Raw genomic sequence first — 13,385 nt, forward strand, 5'->3', positions numbered from 1 at the left:
ACAGAAAGTACATTTGTTGTCATCAAATATGTTAATTCTTTTAAGAAAATCATTAGTAGCGATTATTCTATGGATTAATTTAAAGTTAAAAGAGATCAACTTGGTATCCTTGGAACAGCATTTCGCCCGGCTATAAATATCAGACCATTCATCACTACTTATATTTGTATTAAATACTTGCATCCAAGTTTCTTGCTTCGCAGTGTGCTGCCTTTTAGCTTCCTGTAAAAGATCTTTGTAAACAAACTTTAGTGAATCTTATCAAAATTAGTATGTACTAAATGTTTTTTTATGGCATCTTTCCATTTTGGATATTAAGAAGTATTTCAAGAAATCATCGCTTCTAGTTTTTTATTGTATTATTTCAAAAAATATTAAATTAACATGATCAACTACTAGATCATTAAGAATTTCAAAACCAGCTTCTGTCCAGGATTTGTATTGATAGGACATTGGGGGGGGGGATTTAAAATACTCATGGATAGATACTCGTTAGGACTTTGCGATTCTTCTTTCCAATTAGATACTGCCAAAATTACATCTCTCCAAAAACTGTTTTAATGAACTTACTAAATTCTTCTAATTTCCATCTCCCTACATTCCAAATATCTTTTTTATTTCTGAGTATAATTGTATTGATTAAGTTCTGCCACGTTCCATCTTCCTTTTCCAGCAATCTTTTAACCCATCTTATCTTAATATACCTAATGAATGAACATATGTGTATCATATTTAATCCTCCCTCGTTTTCTGGAGAAACTAGTATATCACGTTTTATTCTCTCTACTTTTCCACTCCATACAAATTTAAATAACGTGCGATTTGGTTCTGCTTCAACGTTTGCTGATGGGTATAGAAGTGCTGAAGAAAGATCTATGAATATGGGCAGATCAAGAGTTTTTACAACAATTACTTTACCAACTATTGACTGAGGTCCTTGACTCCAGCTTGGCATTATTCATTTTACTTTTGTTAATTTCTTCATATAATTAATTTCCACCATCTGTTGTAAATCTGGAGAAAATTATATGCCAAGGAGTGTAAAGTTAGCAGAGGACCAAATTAGGCCCATTTCGGGACATATTCTTTCATTAGAAAATTTCCTGTTTCCAATCCAAATAGCTTTTGTTTTTGTTTTGTTACATTTAAGTCTAGATAATAGAAAAAAAACCTTGCAAGATATTCATAGTTGCTTCAAGAGAAAAATGAGATCCATCAAGAAGAATAAAAGCGTCATCGGCATACTGACCCAATTTATACTCACTGGCGTCAAAGATTACTCCCCGTACATCCACATTTTGCTTTAAAGTTATAGCTAAAATCTCAACCCCAGTGATAAACATATAAGGTGCATGGAGATCTCCTTGACGTCATCCTCTTTTAAGTCTAAAAAAGATGACATATGGCCATTATTTGTAACACAACTATTAGTCATTAAAAAACAAACAACAACAACAAAAAAAAAAACAGTTTAAACCACTTACAAACAGAATTCCCAAAATTAAAAGATTGTAGAGCTTCTTCCACAAAGATCCAGTCAATTGAGTCAAAGGCTTTTTTGAAGTCTATTAACACTAATAAACCATATATGTTTTCTTTCTCAAGTTGGTCCATGATATCATATAACAGTCTGGTTTTTTCTCTAATGAATCTACCCTTCATATATCCTTTTTGAGTATCACTGATTATTGATGGAAGAACCTTTTTAATTCTAGCTGCAACTGCTCCCGAAGCAATCTTATAGTCAGTATTTAAAAGTGATATAGGTCTCCAGTTTTTAAAATATCTTCTGTCTTTTTTTTCCTTTGGTAGACATGTGATGACTCCTTGGGTCTGAAAATCTGAACGTTTTCCTACAGTATATCCGTAATTTATTGATCTACATATAAATCCCCCAAGAGACTTTCAAAAGAATTTATAAAACTCTACAGTGAATCCATCCGAGGCAGGACTTTTTTCATTTTCCATCCGTGTTAGAGACATTCCGAATTCATTAATTGTAAGCAGACCCTCGCATGATAGTAGTAAAGTGGGCCACCCTAGCGACAATGGAAATTAGCATTACAGAGACCCCTGGGCCACTCTAGCGACAATGGAAATTTAACATGGAGAAAAATCGTGGGCCACTCTAGCGACAAGGGAAATTAACATGGGGAATAGACTTTGGGCTTGTCTAGCGACAAGGGAAATTGAACATGGGATTTTTTGTTTGTTTTTTTTTTTTTAAAAAAAATTTTTAAAAAAAAATTAAAAAAGGGGTAGGCAATGGAAAGGCTATCTCTTTTCGAGAAATATGGCTGGCCCTGAAAAGGGCCTTTGGGTTTTCTTCTTCTTCTAATTTCTTCTTTTTCTCCACCAAGTTCTTATTTTATCTCCTACACTCTTCTTCCCTTTCTTTTTTTTCTTCTCCTCCTCTTCTTTCTTCTCTTCCTCCTCTTCTTTCTTCCTCTTTTCATTTTCTTCTTCTTTTTCAATTTTTTCGTTCCATTTGCGTATTCTTATACTTTCCTCTTCATCCTCTTTCTCCTCCTTTATCTCTTTCATTACACCACTAATTTTGTCCTTTGCTTTTCTTAAGTTATTAATTTCCATCTTTACACGATGGGGACTATAGGAATAATGGTCTTCAACGAGTCTTATTAGCATCTATTCCATTATTCCTAAGTTGTCTAAAACGTCTTGCAAGGTTTGTATTTTGTCCATTTGGTTTGACGCCATCTTCTTTTTATTCTTTGCAGAATGGTTTGAACAACGAACACTGTGGGTTCTTATAGTGAATGCGCGGACGTGAAGGAAAACATCCCCTAATAACATAAAATTGATCTTACCTAGATCATGACCTAACATCGCGCGTACGTGAAGGAAAACATCCCCTACTTTCTCATTTCATATAATATAACAACAACTATACTCTCTACATACGCTAAGAATCAGTAAATAAACCCATAATCTACTATTCACACAAACTTACTTCAGCATTTACAAACACAAACACACAAACACATACACTTCCACTATTAATAAAGAGTTAGTGTTTATATTCACACTACTCTACCTACACACATTGGCAAATCGATCGTTATTTCTTTTCTAGAGTATTGGGTAGCCCTGAAAAGGGCTGTTTTGTTTGGAACTTCATGGACACCTGGTTAATGGTGGCACCTTCCAGGCCTGGCGCCACATACACATCTTATCCCCCAGTTACTTTTTACCTTTTGGGGGGAGAGAGCAGAGGCAGGATATGTGGCTTCAGAATCCCAATCTTCGGTTTCTGGGATTCTGAAATTTTTTCTTCTTCTCTCCTTTTCCTCCTCCTCTTCTTTGTATCTTCTCTCCTCCTCTTTGTATCTTCTTTCCTCTTCTTCTTCTTTATATCTTCTCTCCTCCTCTTCTTTGTTTCTTCTTTCCTCCTCTCTTATCCTTCCCTCCTCGACAATGGCTTCCGCGGCCAGTTCATTTAATATGCGCCTGGCATATTCCAGATGCACATGAAGTTCCAACAGTTTCTCCAGTCTCGTGTTCATTTTTGGTGTTGATCAATCAACAAGGGTAGCTGGACTGCCGAACGAGTTTCAATTTATACTGAAAGCGCGGACGTGAAGGAAAACATCCCCTAAAAACATAAAATTGATCTTACCTAGATCATGACCAAAAAACAACAACAACGCGCGGACCTAAAAGAAACACTCACTCACTTTTTTATGCTACCCATCACTATTGTAAAATTTTTTATAAATCACTTCAATAGACTATCCACATAAGCAAAGCAATCAAATCTAACCCCAAATATACACCTCAAACACCAAAAAAGACATCATTTTAATCTACTATCCACACCAACTTACGTTAGCTCTTACAAACACAAACACACAAACACATACCCTCACATTTTTTATAAAAGAGTTAGTGTTTATTTTCACACTACTCTACCTACTCACATTGGCAAATTAATAGTTATTTCTTTTCTAGAGTATTGGGTAGCCCTGAAAAGGGCTGTTTTTTTGTTTGCTATGGCATTCTTTTTTAGTTTCTAAGAATGCGATGTCCTCTGAGGATAGACTTTCTGGCGATAGGTCTGCTTCTTCGGAAAGAGAACAAGAACTCTTTGGTGTCGATACGGCAATCGACAAAGCCTCTGTCAGCTTCAGGTTGCTGCTGTTGTTGTTGCTGCTGTTGCTGCTGTTGCTGCTGTCTCTGAAGTCTGTACTTCTCTGTCCATTCTTCTTTTTCCCTGTTCATTTCTTCTCTGAAGAGCTCTTCTATCAGGTCTTCAATGATTTTTAAGATTCTCACATTCTCTATTTCTTCTGGCTTCGGTATCAGACTGTGTCTGACCCTATGCAAATTCACGTAGGCTTCGTTGAGCTTAGCTAGTTTGGAGCACATCTTCGTAGGAGGATGAGTCGACAATGGATGGTTAGACTGGGAACAAACCGGTTCTTAAAGTCAAAGCGCGGACGTGAAGGAAAACATCCCCCACACGGTTTTTCGAGCCGCAACGTTCATGAGAGGGATAGTAAGAAATGAAAGAGCATCAATGCAACATTCTTATAGCTAAACAAAAGACAAAAGCATTTTTTCAAAACACAACATTTTTTATTCAAAAATCACTTAACACTAAACAACAACAACTCTAACATTTTTTTAACAATAATCCAACACTATAACATCAAACAATTTTTTTCAAATCACAAACTTTTTTTTCTCATTTTACAACCTACTTTAAACAGGGCTGACAACGTTGTGAATGAAATTGTGATTTCCACTGTTGGAAATCATTAGGCCATTGATGGACACTACGTTTCCTAGCTTGAGACAAAAGATAAGCATAATGGTCACAAAACCATCGATCTACTTTCACATCGTTTCTAGCAGAAGTACGAGGATCGAAATGAGTCACTAAATGTTCTAAGGAATAGCCCAGGCTGCGATGATGCAGAAAATACACACAGTACTGTCCACACACCAAGGAATCTGTGCCTTGTAATTTCACATTATTGAATCGGGTGGTTTGAGCATTTCTTCTCATAAAGTCGATGATATCGTCTTCCAAAGGGGGCAATCCGTACGAATCGAAATATTCCACACATCCTTCTTGAGGAAAGTAGACGGCTACCCAGTGGGTTCCTGGGAGATGACTGTCGTCCGTGTTGATCACGTAAGCTTGATGGTCTTTAGGTTTGCGATGAGGGAGTTCATCTTTAGCACAGACGACAGGATTCCAAGAAGCCGTATACGAACTGTGGTTCAAAAGGTAATAAAGTTCCCAGGTATCCATTGTTTTGTGTTTTCTTCTTCACAGGTAATAATAAGTCGTCAATTCGATCCTGACTTTTTGCTTGAAAATGTCTGACGAATAAACGGTTATTCGTTCTGTTTCCTCACTCTGATTCAGGAGAGCTTCGATACGATGGATCTCTTGAGTGGTTAATGGTGGACAAGAATGTTCACGCAAGTCTTTATACCACTGGTGCAACACGTCTTTGTTCGAGATGAGACTCCAAGCTTCGTCCAGATACTCGTCCAATTTTTCTTCTTGACTTAACATTAGGCATTTATCGTGTTGAATTTGACTGGGATGATCGTTTTGACATCCATAGCAATTTTTCTTGATCAATTCCGTCATTTTATCGACCAAGTGTTTGGCAAAACAGGAGACTAAATGGGCTTCTTGTTCTGGCCATCTCGACTTCATTATGATCACTTCTTCTTCTTCCACAGTCTCCTCACATTTCATGTCCAAAGTTTCTCCACTAGGTAAAGCGGGATAACAGTCTTCCATGACTTCTAGTAATCTAGAATGACTTCTCTCAAACTGTTGATTTCTATGGTATTGTCAAATTCTGCATACAGGATGACGTTCACTGTGTGATCTGGAGGTGGATTTGCAAACTGAAGTTCCACACGAATCTGGCCTGATTTTATAGGGTGGAAATGTCCCTCGTCGCTGCCTTGGTCTGGAGTGAAATCAAAACCCCACATAGCATAGCCTCCTGCATAATCGTCGTACGAAATACCGTGACTGGTGTTGGTTCCTAACTGTCCCGTGGCTTCGTACAGGGACAAGTACGATCTCAAATAATTCTTTGCGACACCAAAGTTGGGCTCAAAGGGTCGGGTACACAAGGTCTTGCCGTCGCGACTGACTTCGATCTTGGACACATTGTAATGTTGAAACTCAAAAGGATTTTGATCGTGGGTTCCGTTGAAGGCTGAATTCCTGACGATACCAACAATCAAACGTTTGGGTAACTGTCCTTGGAACAGATGATCTTCGATCATAGATCGCTGTCCAGCAGGAATGGTGAACGTTTTCACTTCTATGCGTCGTATCGGATACTTGGCAGTCGTTCTGCTCAACGTCTGACTGACGTCGTTTCCCACTTTAGGTAACACTTCCACACGACGCACGTAAAGTCGGGCTTCTTGAATGATAGTTTTGTATTCGTTGGCATGGGCCATCAAATGGAAAGTGGCACTGCTACGATTCAGTCTCAGACGGATATCCACCCCGTTGAGCAAATACTTTTCTTGTAACCACATGTCCAAATGCAAACGATCCATCAGTTCTAAACTTCGCCCTTGCAGAATTTTCTTACGACGGTCGTTAAACCCCACATTGTGAGGATTGTCATCTTCTGTCAGTACTGTGTCGCTAAACGTGCCTACACCTGCTGTGTCAGGTTTCCATACCACGCAAGCATCCAGATGAGTATTCTTGGCTTCTTTTCCGTACGTCAAGAGATTTTCCAAGTAGGCACGATATGGGTAAGTATCCATGCTGCTGCTGACCAGTTTGTTATTCAAGTACAAGTCCACTTCGCTAAATAAGGAATGCATGAAATTGTTGACAGGAGCTACTCTAGCATCGCCTCCTGGATTGGTGTTGTCCGTTTTGATCACTTTCACTTTCAAATACAGGTAACTGCTATTCAGATCGATGTAATCTTCGGGTTGTCCTTTGATTTCAAACTCGATGGGAGCTGATTCCGTCAAAGAGGAGACGGGATGAAATTCCACCCACTGGGATTCTTGCATGGTCATCATGGTGGGGGGCATGGCAAACAGATCCAGTTCCGTCTTGGAACAAGCGCAAGACTCTCGGTGCATCATTTTTTTCTCTTTCTCAATAATCGAAAACGTCTAAGTCTCGAACGGTTCTTCTTTTCTTGGCCTTTCTCGCTTGAAGTCTGGTGAAAGGGTGTTTTCTTCGTCGTCTCTTTCTGCCTTGTCCTTGCTGAATGCCTGACTCGGTAGCGTGCAGGGCATTTATAGGTGTGTCTCGTTGGCCCAAAATGTCTTTACCGTTTGCAGCAAGACATTTTTGCCTGCCCTCATGAAGGCTTCTTTAGGGTTTTGTTTGTCGATGATGACATTTTGGAGAAATTCTTTGCCTTGCGTCAGTGCCGCATCTTTCAAGGCGTGCAATCCGCGTGTCACCATCGGTTTCAACACCGGAGCCACCGAACGAAAGGCCGATTTCAGCATGTCTCCTAAACCGTGTCCTCGCTGTCGAGCAACCCCTCGGTACACTGGATACATGACTTACTTACGAATCGTGAGAGAACCGTTTTCGAAAATGGAGTTTCACCGTGACTTTTCCTTTGGTGAATGGAATATTTTGTCCCAAATCTCCTTTTATAGTAATGTTGACCGTGTCCAAATACGACTTGCTGACAGGCAAATAGTGAGGATGGACAAATTCGCGGTGGACGTGATAAGTGTTTCCACCTTCCTCGTCAGCGATCGTGGCAGAATCCACTTTGAAAGGAATGACACGCAGTAACGGTACAGAGGTGTGTCCCACCACGTTATACTCCACCACATCGGAGTACACAAACATCAAATTCAGTCCTTGGTTCAGTTCTACCGGGGCACGAAATAACTTGCTAAAAGACTCGTTGTCGTAAACGATGGGTGATTCGTTTTTCTTCATCATGGCCATTCTCATGTCCATGTCTCCGCCCAACATGTCAAACAATTCAGGACAAAATCAAATGGACAGGATTTTACTCCCGTCAAATTTCATCAAGAAGCGACGAGCTGTTTTGTGGTATTCCATGGTGACACTTTTTTTGACACTTTCCAAAGCTTTCAGAAACACGACATTAAACCTGGAGGTAATGGTGCTCACCAAATGTTGACCACTAAAATAATACCCTGGGGGAATGAACAAGTGATAGGTGGTGTACTTTTGATTTTTTGTGCCAGGGGTTTTCTTGTCATATTTGCCATAGGTATCCAAGTACTGTTGCAATTGTTCGTCATGAACTTCCACATCAAAAAAATTTTGATTGGGAAGGACATTGAGGACTTGGGTCGGGTGAATCATTTCCACTAAAGCCACTTCCCAATGGGCTTGTGATCTAAGGGGATGGTCTGAGGTAATTTGGCCGTGTAACAGCACAACGTGTTGTGGGGAAACACCTCCATGGAACTGTCACTGGGTAAGGTTAAGTAAAATTGGTTTTGGTGACTCATAATTCCAGAGTTCTGTGGCTGTCCCAGGGGTTATTAATGGACGTCAGAGGCGTGTCTCCGCCCAAAATGGGGTTCTGATTGTGGTTGGAGTGGTGACTGGCACTGGCACTGGACACAACGTTCCCGTTCGAGGAGAATTTCAGGGAGGGATTGGGAAGCAGGTAACCGATGCAACTGCTCAATAAAATGGTCCACAATTATTTGTCTCCTTGTTGCAAACTCAAATTGGCAATGGCTGCCCCGATGACACAATACACCACGAAGATTTGGCAGAAAAAGACGATTTGCGTTTTAGGCACACGTTCTCCACACCACACCCACAAGGGTTGTTTTTGTAAATCTTGCACAGAAGAACTGGGTGAAGAAGGACTGGTCGACGTAGCTGCGTCTGCTGTGTGAAAGGGCATGATGGTCACTTCTTCTTTTTATAGTCGATGACTTGCGAAGCGTCGACCCAAGAATCGAAACTGGGTGGATATCCTTTCCAACGTACTTTGACTTCTTTGACACGTCGTTTGCCCACTTTACGGGTTCTGCGTTCGAGAATGCTTTCGATGTCGTACACGTCGTCTTCTTTTTTGGTCACACGTTGTAACTCGGGCAAATAAAACGTTCCTTTGAGCACTTCTCCGTTCATGTCTTTCAATTTATAGACGGCAGGATGACGGCCATGCACTCGTCCAGTGACGCGAAACAATTCGGTCGTCCAGTTAGGTAAGTAACCTTTGTCGAAAGTGCGTTTGGTTTTGCCAATGCGCACCCAATCTCCTACGGCCAACACTCCACTTTTCTTGGGGACAGCCCTCGTCGGGGACGTACCAAACAGACGCTCAAACACCAGCACTTCCTTGTCGGGAGTCACGTCTTGCGGGGCACGTCCGATGCTTCGATGGTAAGATTGGTTGTACGCTTGCACCAGGTGCGGTAAGATGTCGATGTACTTCAGAGTGTGGTGATGCGTAAAATATTTCCACATGCGTTCTTTCAAAGTGCGTTGAAAACGTTCCACGATGCTGGCTTTGGTTTCGGGATTCTCGGTGGTAAAAAAATGTATGTCACGTTTCTTTAATTCTTTTTGGAAAGCTTGGTTCAGAAATTCGGTGCCTTTGTCCGTTTGCCATGGAAAAGGGTGACGACCGCTTTGTTTCAACACCCGTTGCAGGGCTCGCACTAACTCGCTGCTCGATTTGGAAGTCAAGGGTACGACCCAGGCAAATTTGGAAAAGACGTCGATGACACAAAACAAATATTTGTAACCACGATTGTAGCTGGCCAAGTGAGAGACATCGGCTAAATCGGCTTGCCATTGATGATCGATGCCTTCCACTCGGGTGCGACTTCTGGCAAACTTGCGTCGAATGGGTTTGTGTAAAGTGTAGGTAGCTTGTTCTTGTAACCATCGTTGCACTTGAGGTAAACGGAGACTTTTCAGTCGAGTTTTGGCAGCACGATACAATTTTTGAACTCCTGCGTAACCAGCAGGATGGGAGGGATCGTAGTAAATGCTGGCTAAGACTTTTTCCATTTTTTGTGTTGGTTCGTGTGTTAATAAGACACCCACTCTTGGAGGATGCTACTCTTTTTCTCTTGGGGTACTTTCTTGGATTGCAATGCTTTGCGTGTGCGGCCGGCAATAGGTGTCGAAGAGGAGAAGGATGTCTGAGCGGGGGATATCGGTTCTTGTTTCACTTCTGTCTTCACTTCTGTCTTCACTTTCTTTTTCTCTTGTGAGGAAGAAGGGGTGGCCATCATCTTTTTAATCCATCCAATTCTGGAGGTAGGTGGTGTTGTTAACTTGCGTACTTTTTCTGGTGGAGTTTGAAACCTTTCCTCTTCTTCTCCTTTTTCTGTCTTGGTCACGGGTACTGGTGGTACTGGTGCTGGTACTGGTGATGGTGCTGGACTTTTCATCAAGGTCTTAAAATCTTTCAAAGTGGGTAGAGCTGTTTCGTCTAAAGCTTTCTGGTGAAAGAGTTGCAGTCGTTGCAAGAGTTGACCGTACTTTTGCGATTTTTCTGTTTCGGACAAATCTTGGCGATCCATCAAGGACTGCAATTCGTGTTGTAACTGGGACATCTCGCTCAAATTGGGATTGGGAGGTAAATGCGGGGTGCGTTGTTCTTGCCACCGATGGTATTCCATCCATCGTTTGTAAGGCACTAAAGCTAGTTTTCGTCCTTCCATGGGGTTGTCAGGGGTCGATTCTGAGATCTTGGGACTTTCGAAGGCCTTTTTATCTTGCTCCCACCAGTCCTCCCAACATGGTTCCCAAGACTCCTTTCAGTATGGGGCCTAGCAAGAGAGGCAAAATGCCTCCACGTTGCACTAACATCTTCTTTTTTTGACGAATGGGAATTTTCTTTCGAACCATTTGGCGAAGAACGTGACGATGTTTGCTTAAGCATTGTTTCTGGTGTTTGGACAAAGGGATCGTGCCTTTCAAAACGTTCAAACAACATTCGCACACGGTATCGATGACCTCTTTGGAGGCCGTTTGAATGAGTTTTTTTCGTAGGGGTGGAGAAGCTTTGGACAGGACAGATAACAGGTCCCCATGTTTGGCTAAACGTGGTGGCAGTCCTTTCCTTTTCTTTCCTTGGGGTTTTCTGGAGGGTGACATCTTTGAGTCTTTAGGAGCACCTAAAAAACACTGATACCCTACTCGGTCACATGCCTTTTTTATACTGGAACGCGTCGCCACTGATTGTCTTTACGGCGTATCAGTTTGAGGACAGGCATGACACGTCGTGCAGGGGTACGTAACGGACTAAATCGAGCCAGTTCTTGCTTGGACAAATCCAGTAAACTTTGTAACATGCCCGATCTTTCATGGACTTTGATTTTGGGAGAAGGTACTTTGTGAGCAGCAGCCACTGCCACTAAATTGGAGGGTCCTGCCACTGGGGAAGTTCTTTTGGGGGTCATCAACGGAGAAGTTCTTGGTGTGATCAACGTCTCCAAGTACTCTTCAGTTCCTGGTGACATCAACGGAGAAGTGGATAAACGTGAGGCTGCCGGAGACGCAGTCACCGCTGGGGCAGGTCGTGGTTTGCGAGTGTAAGGTTGCGTCCTGGCCGATGTGCCTCTCTTGCGACTAGTTTTCTTCTGTGGACTTTTCTTTTTCTGAGGACTTTTTCTCTGTTTCTTTTTCTGGGGGCTTCTTTTCTTTTTCCGGGGTGGTGGTGTCTGGTAAGAGGAGGGTCCTGCCACTGGAGAAGTTATTCTTCTTGGGGACCTGGTCTTTTTCTTTTTCTTCTTGGGGCTTCGTTGGACTTTTGTCTTGGGGATAACTTTGGGGGCATTAGGATCCCATCTTAAGAGTGAGCGAATGATGACCCTTCCTAGAGTACCGCTCCCTCCAGGTTTCAAAATGATTTGATTTTTGGTTTGAGTGTCCATGCGGGGATCAGCCAGTTGGACCAAAGCGACTTTGTTTCGATCGAAAAAGCGTTTGGTTTGATGAGGAATCTGAATGATTCCTTGGAGTAATTGACGTGCCGTCACCGTGAACCATCGTAAGACTTCTTTGAGACTAGCTTCTAAGACACGAGCTCGTGTTTGTGGATTTTTTTCTCGACTGATGCCATACAAGGCACGAATCAATTTGACGGGAAGATGCGACTGAAGGGGCGTCATGTTCGCACTGTGTGAGACAGACGAAAAAGGGTCTGAGGTTTTTATAGATTTTTTCATGGGGAGTGAAAAGAAGTCGAGGACGGAGACGAGTACAGGATAGGCCCTCCGTCTTGGCACCAGTGGTGAAACAAGTGGGTACGAAATCGCAAATCCTCGGGGGTCGTAGGTTTCAAATCGACGAGTAAATAGGCGTGTGGTGTTTGAGTGGCATCGTCGTACGCCTGAGTCAGCCAAGGCGTTCCTAACTGTTTGGCTAAGACTTGCACTTGCGATTTATCTCGAGGGCTTTTAAACAAGACCACGTAATGAGCATTGAGACTGATGGTGCGATGGGCTTTACTTTGTTGAAACAAATTTTGGGTGATGTAAACGACACTGGCATTACGGTGATGCCCTTTGCGCGTGAACCACAATTTAATTTCTTCTTCGTCTTCTCCTAACATGTCGTCGAAAATGACCAAATGGGTTTGACGGGAGTCAGAGACGATGCCGTCGTCTTCTTTAGGAATGCCTTCCACAAACACGATGGAATCGCCTTGACTTTCTCGCAAGAGGTTGTACGCCGATTGCCACTCTTTGTAACACCACACGATCCGTTGAGGTGGCCGATCGATCAAATGATGTTTATGTTCGATCAAACGTTTGACGAATTCGGTTTTGCCTGAACCGCTAGGTCCAGCAATGAGCATGTTAAAGGGATGGCGAAGATACAAAGCCTCCCAACTGGCACGATCTAAGTGTTCGTCGATGACTTTGACAGTAGAGGAAGAGGGAGCAGAGACAGTAGAGGTAGCCATGGTGTGAGAAATGTCACTTGTGACACGAAAACAAACAAGACAAGAGTTTATATACTTTTTCAGAACACGTTTATTGAATGTTTCTTTTTTTCAAACATGAATACGAAAGACAAAAATACATAAAAGCCAAAGGCTTAAGTACAAGGATAAAAGGCACATGATAACGATGAACGTGGAATAAACACAAGTGTCTGTACAACATGTTTTGGGTAATGTTCTAACCAGTTCTATAGTAGGGGGTAAGGTCACACAAGTGTCCTCCCGAAAGGGTCTTTCAGGTCTGTCCACGACAGTCCTGTCCTGGGTGACGGGTTCTTCTGGCACCGTCACGAACACGGGTTGAAAAGTAACTTTTTTCCTTGAACAACTCTCGTGCATACTGGGCCACTTCTTGGGTCCAAGCCTCAAAACCCCATTCTTTCCAGGCACGGACATCTGTCCAATGGGGATGTAAGTCACAAGCTACACACA

The sequence above is a fragment of the Sinohyriopsis cumingii genome, chromosome 15, assembly GCF_028554795.1.
Source record: "Sinohyriopsis cumingii isolate HCF-2022 chromosome 15, ASM2855479v2, whole genome shotgun sequence".
Lineage (NCBI taxonomy): Eukaryota > Metazoa > Mollusca > Bivalvia > Unionida > Unionidae > Sinohyriopsis > Sinohyriopsis cumingii.